General features: G+C 45.2%; 2 protein-coding genes across 4 annotated transcripts in view; both read left to right on the top strand.

Moving 5' to 3' along the window:
• The window catches only part of LOC307074774 (NACHT, LRR and PYD domains-containing protein 3-like), a 78905-nt gene that overhangs the window by 26534 nt on the left and 39367 nt on the right, over positions 1–13004 (top strand). The window lies entirely within an intron of this gene.
• LOC307074772 (NACHT, LRR and PYD domains-containing protein 3-like) overlaps positions 1–13004 on the top strand; it is a 408596-nt gene that overhangs the window by 17546 nt on the left and 378046 nt on the right. The gene's annotated exons all lie outside the window — the stretch shown is intronic.

Raw genomic sequence — 13004 nt, forward strand, 5'->3', positions numbered from 1 at the left:
GTGGATACTGACCTAATTCAGCTCTGCAGGCGTTGTTAGTGGTTGTCCTGTGTACCTATAGAATGCTTTTACAAAATTCTGTGTTTGCAATTTCAATTGAATGTTTTTCCCATTGGTCAAAAAGTTGGTTTGTTTGTGGGTCCCACACTTCACTTCTCTCTCTCTCTCTCTCTCTCTCTCTCTGTCTCTGTCTCTGTCTCTGTCTCTGTCTCTGTCTCTGTCTCTGTCTCTGTCTCTCTCTCTCTCTCTCTCTCTCTCTCTCTCTCTCTCTCTCTCTCTCTCTCTCTCTCTCTCTCTCTCTCTCCTCATCCTCGGTCTCTGGGGTGAATACACATAAATACGGAATACACACACACACACACACACGTATAAACACACATGTATAAACATGTCACATGTCTCTGTGTCTCCCTCTCTCTCTTTTTCTCTCTCTCTCTCTCTCTCTCTCTCTCTCTCTCTCTCTCTCTCTCTCTCTCTCTCTCTCTCTCTCTCTCTCTCTCTCTCTCTCTCTCTCTCTCTCTCTCTCTCTCTCTCTCTCTGTCTCGTAAAGTATAGCATGATAGACCAGAAAACTTTTAAGATCTTCCATAGTTAGTTAAGCACATTTATTATTTGAAATGTATATAAAACACCTATTGATGGTGAATGTTTGTATATTTTCAGACATCCCCAGTTTTGGTCTTAAGGGCTCTGATATCATTTTTGTCATGATCCTGATTTACACCTGATTTAAATCAGATTTTATATTTTATTCATAATAACCAAGAGGTCTGTGGGATAATGTTGTATGCTGTAAATGACTTTAAACTGAATCTTGATTCCTTGTGTTCTCTTGGGAAGCAAACGGCCGCAGAACATGTTCAGTTATTAAAGATACGTGCACACCTGTTGATGATTTGTAATGCCTGCTTCTTCTATGATTTTAGTCCTTGAATTTATTGTGTACATGTAAGGGACTATTTTTCTGTTGTATTTGTTAATGAAGCATAATTGTAATAAACAACTCAGTGAATCCAACTAAAGGTTCTCGTGTGTTCAGCCGATGGTTCTTCCCCTTTCTTCAGTTTAACTCTTTCAAGCTGAGCAGATGTTTCTCCAGAGCTTTCTGTTGGTTGTCCTAGCAACACACCTGGAATGTCCCTCCAGCCCCTTGGGTCCCAGCAGCTCTCTGAGGGGTCCTGGACCCTGAGCTGGACCCAGTCTTCAGTCCCAGGTTTCTGAGGGGTCCTGACCTGGACCTAGTCTTCAGTCCCAGGTCTCTAAGGGGTCCTGACCTGGACCCAGTCTTCAGTCCCAGGTCTCTGAGGGGTCCTGACCTGGACCCAGTCTTCAGTCCCAGGTCTCTGAGGGGTCCTGACCTGGACCCAGTCTTCAGTCACAGGTCTCTGAGGGGTCCTGACCTGGACCCAGTCTTCAGTCCCCCACTGGCTCTTCCTCACTGGTGGCTTGGGGTACAATAAGCTCCGACCTCTGGAGACATTTCCTCCAACACGTCACAACACACAACAGTGGAGTCTCCATCCCCTCTTCATCAGTGTGTGGAGGGAGGATATTACCACACACACAAAGGTGGAGCCTCCATTCCCTCTTCATCAGTGTGTGTGCGTGCACACACACACACACACACACACATACACACGTGGCAGAGTGGTAATCGGGAGAATTGGGAGAATTCCCGGTGGGCCGTTAACGTTTCAGGGCTGTTGGGCTGATTACTGCGGGATAACAATGGATGTGTCAAAACAACAAATGCATCAAAGGGTAAATGTAGTGTATTAGGGATATTTGCCAGTTTTTTTCTGCAGACCCCCTCAAAAACATTTCCTGCTCTTGCTCACGAAGATTAATCTATTGAATCGTGTCCCAGAATCGATTGTCCAACTTTATTATAGGCCTACTGCACAGAACGAAATGTAAACACATGCATTTTGGATGGGAGCATTTCTCGGATTATAAACAGGTAGCCTATATTGTCATGTCAAACCAAAGGAATGACCAAAATAAACCCACAAACCGGAAAGAACCATTGTCGTCCATGTTGCGCACGGACTATAAAATGGGCGGAACACAACACCAAAACACGGAAGTAACTCGGAGGCGGCTAAAAATAAGTTAGTGCTCGTCCTTTCCAAAAAAAGTTAATCCCGTGCAACCAAGGCATCTACAAACACCAGAGGGGCAGGCGGTAAGAAATCGAGCTCATCAACAAAGACTGTGGACAATTGGATTGAATGTTTGTGCGAGCGCTAGCCCCATAGCGTTAGCCACGGGGCCGGTCGGCAATGCTTGGGTGAACCCTATAAATGCCAGCGTGGTCGATGTATGGACTTTCATTGATAATATTGTAGTAAGTGTAACCTATCATAATTCACCTATGTTGTTAAGTGTTGTTCTATACACTGTTGTAGGCATATCGTTTACTGTCTCGGTTGTTCAGGGATCGCTGTCCCTTTAAACGTTAGGAGCGTCTCATGACGTAGAGCCCCATGCGGGATTGTTTTGACTAGCAGCGCGTTTTGACTTCCTGTTTTGGTCTAACAAAATAAACGAGGCACGCATTCGTGTGCTCAACGTGAGAAATTGTCTTTTTCCGTTTAATGCAATTTCCACACTGGTGACCTCAACGTTAGTTGGACGTATCCAGAGACATGACACGACCATGACCGCGAACGCTGTTGCTCCCAAACTCGCGGATACGACAAAGTACTACTACGTTGTGTCAGCTCTCGGAAATTCAACAGCTTCCAGAGTGGTGAGCCTCCTTAAAAATCCTCCGGCAAGGGAGAAGTATACGGCACTCAAAGCCCACCTGTTGAAGACGTTTGAACTGTCGGACGCTGAGAGAGCCAGCAGGCTTTTCTCACTTCAAGGACTCAGTGACAGCAAACCATCTGAGCTCATGGGTGAGCACGGACCCTGCCTGCATCCCGTTTGGACATGGTGACCGACGGCCACGCTCCCCCTATGGAAGCTGCTAATGGTAGCCCCATCCGTACCTATGAAAAAAGGTACTTTGTGTTTCGGAGGGCACCGGTTTGACTGGGACTTTGTTACAGCAAAGGTCTGTGCGCATGGACTGTTGGTGGATGTGAAGAACCGCCGTTTGATTGACGCCATCACGTCTTGTTCCTATGCGTGCACGCTCAGCGGGGCTGACTCCATACGACTGTCTAGCATGCTCTCCATCTCAGATGATTTCCACCATCTGCTTGCCAGTTTCCCAGCCCTCACTCAGCCCACTTTCTCTGCGTCTGCCGTGAAGCATGGTGTGGAGCACCATCTCGCCACTGCTGGTCCACCCGTCTACGCCCGTGCTCGGCGACTCGACCCGATCAAGCTTGCAGTTGCAAAGGCTGTGTTTGCAAACATGGAATGCCTGGTTATAGTCCGCCGGTGCGACAGCCCGTGGGCTTCACCCCTCCAAATCGACCCCAAGCCCGGCGGCGGCTGGCGCCCGCGTGGCAGCTACCAGCGGCTAAATGAGGCAACAACGCCTGAGCGGTACCCGGTCCCGAACATACAGGATTTCTCGGCACACCTGGCTGGTATGGTGATTTTTTCCAAGGTGGACCTTGTCCGGGGATATCATCAGGTGCCTGTACACCCACTGGACGATCCCAAAACAGCAGTGATCACGCCGTTTGGTCTGTTTGAGTTCCTGCGAATGCCGTTCGGCCTTAAAAACGCGGCTCAAACTTTTCAACGCCTCATGGACTTATGATGTTTTACGGGAGCTGCCTTTTCTTTTTGTGTACTTGGACGACATCCTGGTGGCGAGCACGTCCAGATCCCAGCACCTGGCGCACCTCCGGACACTTTTTGAGCGGCTCAGCCAACATGGGCTAATTGTCAACCCCGCCAAGTGCCAGTTTGGTCTCTTCGTCATCGATTTCCTGGGACAAAGAGTCACTTAGGACGGTGCAGCCCCTCTCCCATCGAAGGTGGAGGCGGTCGCACAGTTCCCACGCCCGCTCACGGTCAAGTCCCTGCGGGAGTTCCTCGGAATGGTGAATTCTTACCGCCGTTTCATCTCTCGAGCCGCCCAGCTCATGCGACCCTTGCATAAGGCCTTGCAAGGTAAGCCCAAGCACGCTGTGGACTGGACTGAGAGCAGGGACAAGGCTTTTCTTGCAAATAAGGTAGCCCTGGCGAACGCCACCATGCTGGCACATCCTTCTCCCACAGCCTCCATCGACATCACCTCAGGCCTCGGACTACGCTGCCGGTGCCGTCTACGAGCAGTGGGTGGGCCAAAATGCTCGCCACACTAAAGCCCCAGCAGAAAACTAAAGCCCAACTCTCCAGCGGTCCACGCTACTGGACAATGCGAGGCTTTTCGCACCTGTCCCCACTTCCCGTCACGGTCTCCCTCAGTCGCACATCCCCGCTGGGCTTCGGAATGCCGACTACGTTTTCATTCGCCACGACGCCCACAGGGGACCGCTACGCCCGCCCTACGAGGGCCCGTTCCGGGTTTTGGAAACGGGGGACAAACATTTTATGGTGGACATGGGCGCCAAACCGGAGCGACTCTCCATTGACCGCCTCAAGCCAGCTCACTTGCACTTGGCCAGGCCCATTGAATTGGCCCAGCCCCACGACGCGGACGACCTCAAGCTCCGCCCCCGCCCCCTGCTCCCCTCCCTCCCCGGACTCCAGGCCTCATACCCGTGTCATGGCCACCTGCTGTGGTTGTGGCTCCTCGACCTCCTGTACGACACAGCCGTTGTGGCTGGTTAATACGCCCGCCTCCGCGGTGACTGTTTGGTTTTTGTTTTCTTCTGTTGGTGAATTCTGGGGGTCGTGTGTAGTGAGTGTAACCTATCATAATTCCCCTATGTTGTTAAGTGTTGTTCTATACACTGTTGTAGGCATATCGTTTACTGTCTCGGTTGTTCAGGGATCGCTGTCCCTTTTTAAATGTTAGGAACGTCTCATGACGTAGAGCCCCATGCGGGATTGTTTCTACTAGCAGCGCGTTTTGACTTCCTGTTTTGGTCTAACGAAAGGAACGAGTCACGCATTTGTGTGCTCAACGGGAGAAATTGTCTTTTTCATTTAATGCAATTTCCACAATATGATGATTGTTTAAGTTAAACTGATTGAATTATGGTAAATGATTGTCTAGTCAGCTCATATTTAAAAGGATTATGATGGTATGTTATTATTTAAATAAGCAGTAAATATTATATATATTTATATTTAGAACCGTAATTTTAGTTTTTTTTTTAACAGCGGGAGAATTTATTCTGCACTTTGATTAATTTAAGGGAAATAATTATTTTAAATTTTGTTCACCTTGCTAACAACTGAATTACTTACAACTGACCATCAATTGAGACTTCAATAAAAGAAGATAAAGAGGCAACAGTTTTTTTTATTGAATGAAACCCAGTAGGAACTCTGAGTGGATTCACCTATCTCTTTCAAGTGGAGAATGCACAAAAAGGGAGAGAACATGACAGTGAAAAACCGCTAGAACTGGAAAACTGGCCAGGACATAGTTCAGGAGCTTAAAGCTAGAACAGCAGAGGCCATAACCTGAAATCCTTGGAAGCAAAAGTCAAGTGGAGCAGAAATCAACAATAAAGCACCATTGGGGAGTTACACTTACCTCCACTTTCCTAATTCACATCTGAACAACCCGTAGCAAGACATAATCATGGCTGATGAAGCAGCTGAAAAATCAGTTAAACAACTAAAGTTCGAGAGAACTACATCCAAGAGTATTAACCCAGCAACTGACCATCAATGGAGACGTCAATAAAATAAAATAAAGAGGAAACAGTTTGTTTATTGAGTGAAACCCAGTAGGAACACTGAGTGGATACACCTATCTCTTTTAAGTGGAGAATGCACAAAAAAGGGAGAGAACTTGACTTGACTATATATTGTGACACAATTCACACATTCATACCAACAGGCCACATATGTCCATGGCGATTAGAGAATCTTCTTTCTCACCCTAGGGTGGGATCCTGAGCCCAGGGAGGCACCCAGGTATTCGAGAAACCAATTAGAGAGGCTTCTTTCTCATCCTAGGGAGGGATGCTGAGCCTAGGGAGGCGTCCAGCTCATACAGGAAGCCATCCATCATGTATCAATTCTAGAGATACGAGCGGTCAAGATGTTCGAGAGACAATTACAATACAATTATGCAGCAGAGGCTGAATTTGACAACCGTAGCCTACATGTAGTCTAACTCTAGTCTATATACATATCAAATGTATGATATGCTATAGGCCTACGTATAGCCTAGTTTTTATGTTATAAATATTTTAATATTGTCTGGTTTTACCTGATCCACATTGGCGGAAGTGGATTTTCAATGGTCAGATACAGAGCTTGTTATATACACACGTGGACAAAATTGTTGGTACCCCTCTGTTAATGAAAGAAAAACCCACAATGGTCACTGAAATAACTTGAAACTGACAAAAGTAATAATAAATAAAAATTTACTGAAAATTAACCAATGAAAATCAGACATTGCTTTTGAATTGTGGTTCAACAGAATCATTTTAAAAAACAAACTAATTAAACAGGCCTGGAAAAAAATGATGGTACCCTTAACTTAATATTTTGTTACACAACCTTTTGAGGCAATCACTGCAATCAAGCGATTTTTGTAACTGTCAATGAGACTTTTGCACCTTTCAACAGGTATTTTGGCCCACTCTTCATTAGCAAACTGCTCCATTTGTCTCAGGTTTGAAGGGTGCCTTCTCCAGATGGCATGTTTCAGCTCCTTCCACAGATGTTCAATAGGATTTAGATCAGGGCTCATAGAAGGCCACTTCAGAATAGTCCAATGTCTTGCTCTTAGCCATTCTTGGGTGTTTTTAGCTGTGTGTTTTGGGTCATTATCTTGTTGGAGGACCCATGACCTGCGACTGAGACCAAGCTTTCTGACACTAGGCAGAACATTTCTCTCCAGAATGCCTTGATAGTCTTGAGATTTCATTGTACCCTGCACAGATTCAAGACACCCTGTGCCAGATGCAGCAAAGCAGCCCCAGAACATAACTGAGCCTCCTTCATGTTTCACAGTAGGGACAGTGTTCTTTTCTTGGTATGCTTCATTTTTGCGTCTGTGAACATAGAGCTGATGTGCCTTGCCAAAAAGCTCCAGTTTTGTCTCATTTGTCCATAGGACATTCTCCCAGAAGCTTTGTGGCTTGTCAATATGCATTTTGGCAAATTCCAGTCTCGCTTTTTTATGATTTGCTTTCAACAGTGGTGTCCTCCTTGGTCGTCTCCCATGAAGTCCACTTTGGCTCAAACAACGACGGATGGTGCGATCTGACACTGATGTACCTTGACCTTGGAGTTCACCTTTAATTTCTTTGGAGGTTGTTCTGGGCTCTTTGGTTACCATTCTTATTATCCGTCTCTTCATTTTGTTATCAATTTTCCTCCTGCGGCCACGTCCAGGGAGGTTGGCTACAGTCCCATGGACCTTAAACTTTTGAATAATATGTGCAACTGTAGTCACAGGAACATCAAGCTGCTTGGAGATGGTCTTATAGCCTTTACCTTTTACATGCTTGTCTATAATTTTCTTTCTAATCTCCTGAGACAACTCTCTCCTTCGCTTCCTGTGGTCCATGTTCAGTGTGGTACACACCATGTCACCAAACAGCACAGTGACTACTTTTCACCCTTTAAATAGGCAGACTGACTGACTACAAGTTTGAAGACACCTGTGATGCTAATTAGAGGACACACCTTAGTTTAACATTTCCCTATGGTCAAATTATTTTCAATCTTTTCTAGGGGTACCATCATTTTTGTCCAGGCCTGTTTCATTAGTTTGTTTTTTAAAATGATTCTGTTGAACCACAATTCAAAAGCAATGTCTGATTTTCATTGGTTAATTTTCAGTAAATCTTTATTTATTATTACTTTTGTCAGTTTCAAGTTATTTCAGTGACCATTATGGGTTTTTCTTTCATTAACAGAGGGGTACCAACAATTTTGTCCACGTGTGTATATCTTGTTATTGTAATGTATCTGTCTGATCTTATTTGCTGTAGTCGTAGATGTAATAGGCCTACTGCATATTGAGAAGCGCTCGGCGGCACGCTACCCTTCAGGTCGCTGTCCTATTGCCTAGCGCCGCCGTCCCGCTATCCTTCAGGCTGCTGTCCTATAAAACATGCTGAACCTCTAAATTATTGCAAGCATCATTCATCAAGTCATCAATAATGAGCAGATATCTAGTATTGGATTTTAAGATTGAATCATCGCCCCAGAGATTTAAGGATCCCTTCCACAACGTTAATGAACCTCATTTTAACCAATTCGTCATATAAAGGTGGCCAGCATGAATAAATATATACTATATTGTTCATCTTTTCTGAAAATAGACAATCATATTTTCAAAAACTTTTTTGACAAAGTAGGTATTGCCGGTGTTTGATGGTCCTGATACTACCATGCTGAACGGGTGTTGAAGCCTGGGGTCAAACATATTGTTCCCCAAAGCCATCTTACCACCCTTCTCGCCCCCTCTGATGGGATGGATACTTTGTGACAAAAACCATAAAACATTCAACATTTAACATACGATAAATGACGTTCTTTATTAACACATTAATCGGGTATGAATACAAATCATCACTACACAAGAGACTAGGGTGACCAGATGTCCCGCTTTGTGCGGGACAGTCCCGCATTTCCATGACTTTGAACGCGTCCCGCAAATTGAGACGTTGTCCCGCATTGTTATTGACAATCAGACTCGATTTCATTTTTTTTTGGAAATGCGTGATTTATCATCTAGCATTTATCAAATAGCTGCGTGCGGAGACAGCAGGGCTGTCATCAGGGGGAGGGGCAGGTTAAGGGCACGCCCACCACCAAGAAGCAGTGCAGAACCACATGGGAATAGCATTGACTCCATGACGGACTGTATAACAGAGTACATCTCCTTCTGTGTCGATGATGTGGTACCTGCTAGGAAAGTGAGGTGCTTTGCAAACAATAAACCCTGGATCACCTGCGACTTAAAAGGTCTGCTAAACAAGAAGAAGAAGGCATTTAGGGATGTGACAGAGAGTTGCTGAAGAGCGTACAGAGGGAATTGAGGGTGAGGCTGAGAGAAAACAAAGAGGCATACAGGAGGAAGCTGGAGGGAAAGCTCAGGTAGAACAACATAAGGGATGCGTGGCACGGTATGAAACCCATAACCGGTTTCAAGGTGAAAGGAAATCAGGTTGAAGGCAGTCAGGAAAGGGCAAATGAGCTGAAGGGGTTCTTTAAAAGGTTCAGCACGGGGCATTTGGCTACCTCCCCGGCCTCTGATAGCCACACAGACCCTACATCCTCCCCACTCACAAAGCCCCCCCCCGCCCAAAGTAACTGAGACATCACCTACTGCCCCCCCAACATGTTCTAACCCCCACCAAGACCCATCACTACCCCACACTTCTCTGACCTGTCTGTCTGTTTCCAGCAGCCAGGTGAGAATGCAGCTTGAGAGATTAGGCCAGAACAAGGCAGCAGGTCCAGATGGCATCAGCCCCAGGGTTCTGAAAGCCTGCGCAGGTCAACTATGTGGCATTCTACAGCATCTTTTCAACCTCAGCCTCAGCCAGGGGAGGGTGCCAGTAATGTGGAAAACATCCTGCCTTGTTCCAGTCCCCAAGAAACCCTCTCCCTCTGTCCTCAATGACTACAGAGCAGTTGCCCTAACATCACACATCATGAAGGTACTTGAGAGGCTGGTCTTGGCCCACCTGACTCCACAGGTGACCAGCTATCTGGACCCATTGCAGTTTGCATACCGCCCAAGGGTGGGGGTTGAGGACGCCATCATCTACCTACTCCACAGAGCCCACTCTCACCTAGACAAGTCGGGAAGCACTTTGAGGATCATGTTTTTTGATTCTTCAAGTGCTTTTAACACCATACAGCCAGTACTGTTATGTGAGAAGCTGGAGCTGATACAGGTAGGCACCACCACAATATCATGGATCATGGACTACCTGAATGACAGACCCCAGTTTGTGAGGCTGGGGAGGTCTGTTTCTGAGCAGGCAGGCAGTGGCACAGGAGCGCTGCAGGGGACTGTGCTGTCCCCTTTCCTCTTCTCACTATACACCTCAGACTTCCAGTATAACTCTGAGGCTTGTCATTTACAAAAGTTCTCTGACGATACTGCGGTAGTGGGGTGTATCAGTGGTGGAGATGAGACAGAATACAGGCAGCTGGTGGATAACTTTGTTGCATCGAGTGGGGAAAACCACCTTGTTTTAAATGTAACAAAGACCAAGGAAATGGTGGTGGACTTCAGGAGGGTCAGGCCTGAGCAAAGCACCGTCTCTATCCTTGGGGATAAAGTGCAGGTGGTAGAGAGCTATGAATACTTGGGTGTGCACATGAACAATAAACTGGACTGGAAGCAACAAACAGAGGCTGTCTACAAGAAGGGTCAGAGCAGACTCTACTTCTTGAGGAAGCTTAGGTCTTTTAATGTGTGTAGCAAAATGTTATGTATGTTTTATCAGTCTGTTGTGGCAAGTGCCATTTTCTTTGCAGCCATCAGTTGGGGCAGCGGCATCAGGGCTTGTGACTCTAAAAAGCTTATCAAGCTGATTAGGAGGGCTGGCTATGTGCTGGGGAATGCTGTAGTGTCCCTGGAGGTGGTGATGGAGAGAAGGATGGTATAGAAATTGTTGAGTATTATGGACGATAACATGCATCCCTTGCACAATCTAGTGAGTAAACCAAAGAGTGTTTTTAGTGGGAGGCTACGACAGCTAAGCTGCAGAAAGGACAGATTTAAGAATACTTTTTTACCTACTGCAATTGCACTTTATAACTACTCCCCTTTTTAGTAAGGACAGAAGAATATTCATTTAAACTTTAGCTTGAGCTGCTTATATATATATATATATATATATATATATCAAACTTATATATACTTATATATGCTTATATACAGTGGGGCAAAAAAGTATTTAGTCAGCCACCAATTGTGCAAGTTCTCCCACTTAAAAAGATGAGTGATGGCCTGTAATTTTCATCATACGTAAACGTCAGCTATGAGAGACAAAATGAAAAAAAAAAAAATCTAGAAAATCACTGTCTGATTTTTAAAGAATTTATTTGCAAATTATGGTGGAAAATAAGTATTTGGTCAATAACAAAAGGTCATCTCAATACTTTGTTACATGCCCTTTGTTGGCAATGACAGAGGTCAAACGTTTTCTGTAAGTCTTTACAAGGTTTTCACACACTGCTGCTGGTATTTTGGCCCATTCCTCCATGCAGATCTCCTCTAGAGCAGTGATGTTTTTGGGCCTTCGCTGGGCAACACAGACTTTCAACTCCCTCCAAAGATTTTCTATGGGGTTGAGATCAGGAGACTGGCTAGGCCACTCCAGGACCTTGAAATGCTTCTTACGAAGCCACTCCTTCGTTGCCCGGGCGGTGTGTTTGGGGTCATTGTCATGCTGAAAGACCCAGCCACATTTCATCTTCAGTGCCCTTGCTGATGGAAGGAGGTTTTCACTCAAAATCTCACGATACATGGCCCCATTCATTCTTTCCGTCACACGGATCAGACGTCCTGGTCCCTTGGCAGAAAAACAGCCCCAAAGCATGATGTTTCCACCCCCATGCTTCACTGTAGGTATGGTGTTCTTTGGATGCAACTCAGCATTCTTTCTCCTCCAAACACGACGAGTTGAGTTTTTACCAAAAAGTTCTATTTTGGTTTCATCTGACCATATGACATTCTCCCAATCCTGTTCTGGATCATCCAAATGCTCTCTAGCAAACTTCAAACGGGCCCGGACATGCACTGGCTTTAGCAGGGGGACACGTCTGGCACTGCAGGATTTGAGTCCCTGGCGGCGTTGTGTGTTAGTGATGGTAGCCTTTGTTACTTTGGTCCCAGCTCTCTGGAGGTCATCTCCCGTGTGGTTCTGGGATTTTTGTTCGCCGTTCTTGTGATCATTTTGACCCCACAGGGTGAGATCTTGCGTGGAGCCCCAGATCGAGGGAGATTATCAGTGGTCTTGTATGTATTCCATTTCCTAATAATTGCTCCCACAGTTGATTTATTCACACCAAGCTGCTTACCTATTGCAGATTCAGACTTCCCAGCCTGGTGCAGGTCTACAATTGTGTTTCTGGTGTCCTTTGACAGCTCTTTGGTCTTGGCCATAGTGGAGTTTGGAGTGTGACTGTTTGAGGTTGTGGACAGGTGTCTTTTATACTGATAAGGAGTTCAAACAGGTGCCATTAATACAGGAAACGAGTGGAGGACAGAGGAGCCTCTTAAAGAAGAAGTTACAGGTCTGTGACAGCCAAAAATCTTGCTGGTTTGTAGGTGACCAAATACTTATTTTCCACCATAATTTGCAAATAAATTCTTTAAAAATCAGACAATGTGATTTTCTGGATTTTTTTTTCATTTTGTCTCTCATAGCTGAGGTTTACCTATGATGAAAATTACAGGCCTCTCTCGTCTTTTTAAGTGGGAGAACTTGCACAATTGGTGGCTGACTAAATACTTTTTTGCCCCACTGTAAATATATATATTTATTTATTTATGTTTTTTCCACCTGTTTATTTGCACACCTGTATATTTGCACACATTTTGTACTGGTATGTCTGAGGAACAGCTTCTACTTATGCACATGGACCATCCATTACACTTTTTCTATCCTAGGCTAGGTATTGTGGGTGCATGGTTTTGTTTAGGTGGGATATGTATGTATACATGTGTTGTGTTGTGTTGCGTATGTATGCTGGCTGCTGGAACACCTACATTTCTCTGCTGAGATGAATAAAGTATATCTTATCTTATCTTATCTCATCCCAAGAGGCTGTGGCCCTCTGGGATGAGACACAGACAGATTTAGCTGCAGAACGTAGTTGTAATTGATTCCATAATAAATACACAAACAACTGCAAACTTACACTATATACTGTCAACAAATACATTATTTTGCTATTGTGTTATTCTTATTTGAGTACATGTAATTAAATTT

This window comes from Pollachius pollachius, assembly GCF_949987615.1.
Source record: "Pollachius pollachius genome assembly, chromosome: 4".
Classification (NCBI taxonomy): Eukaryota; Metazoa; Chordata; class Actinopteri; order Gadiformes; family Gadidae; genus Pollachius; species Pollachius pollachius.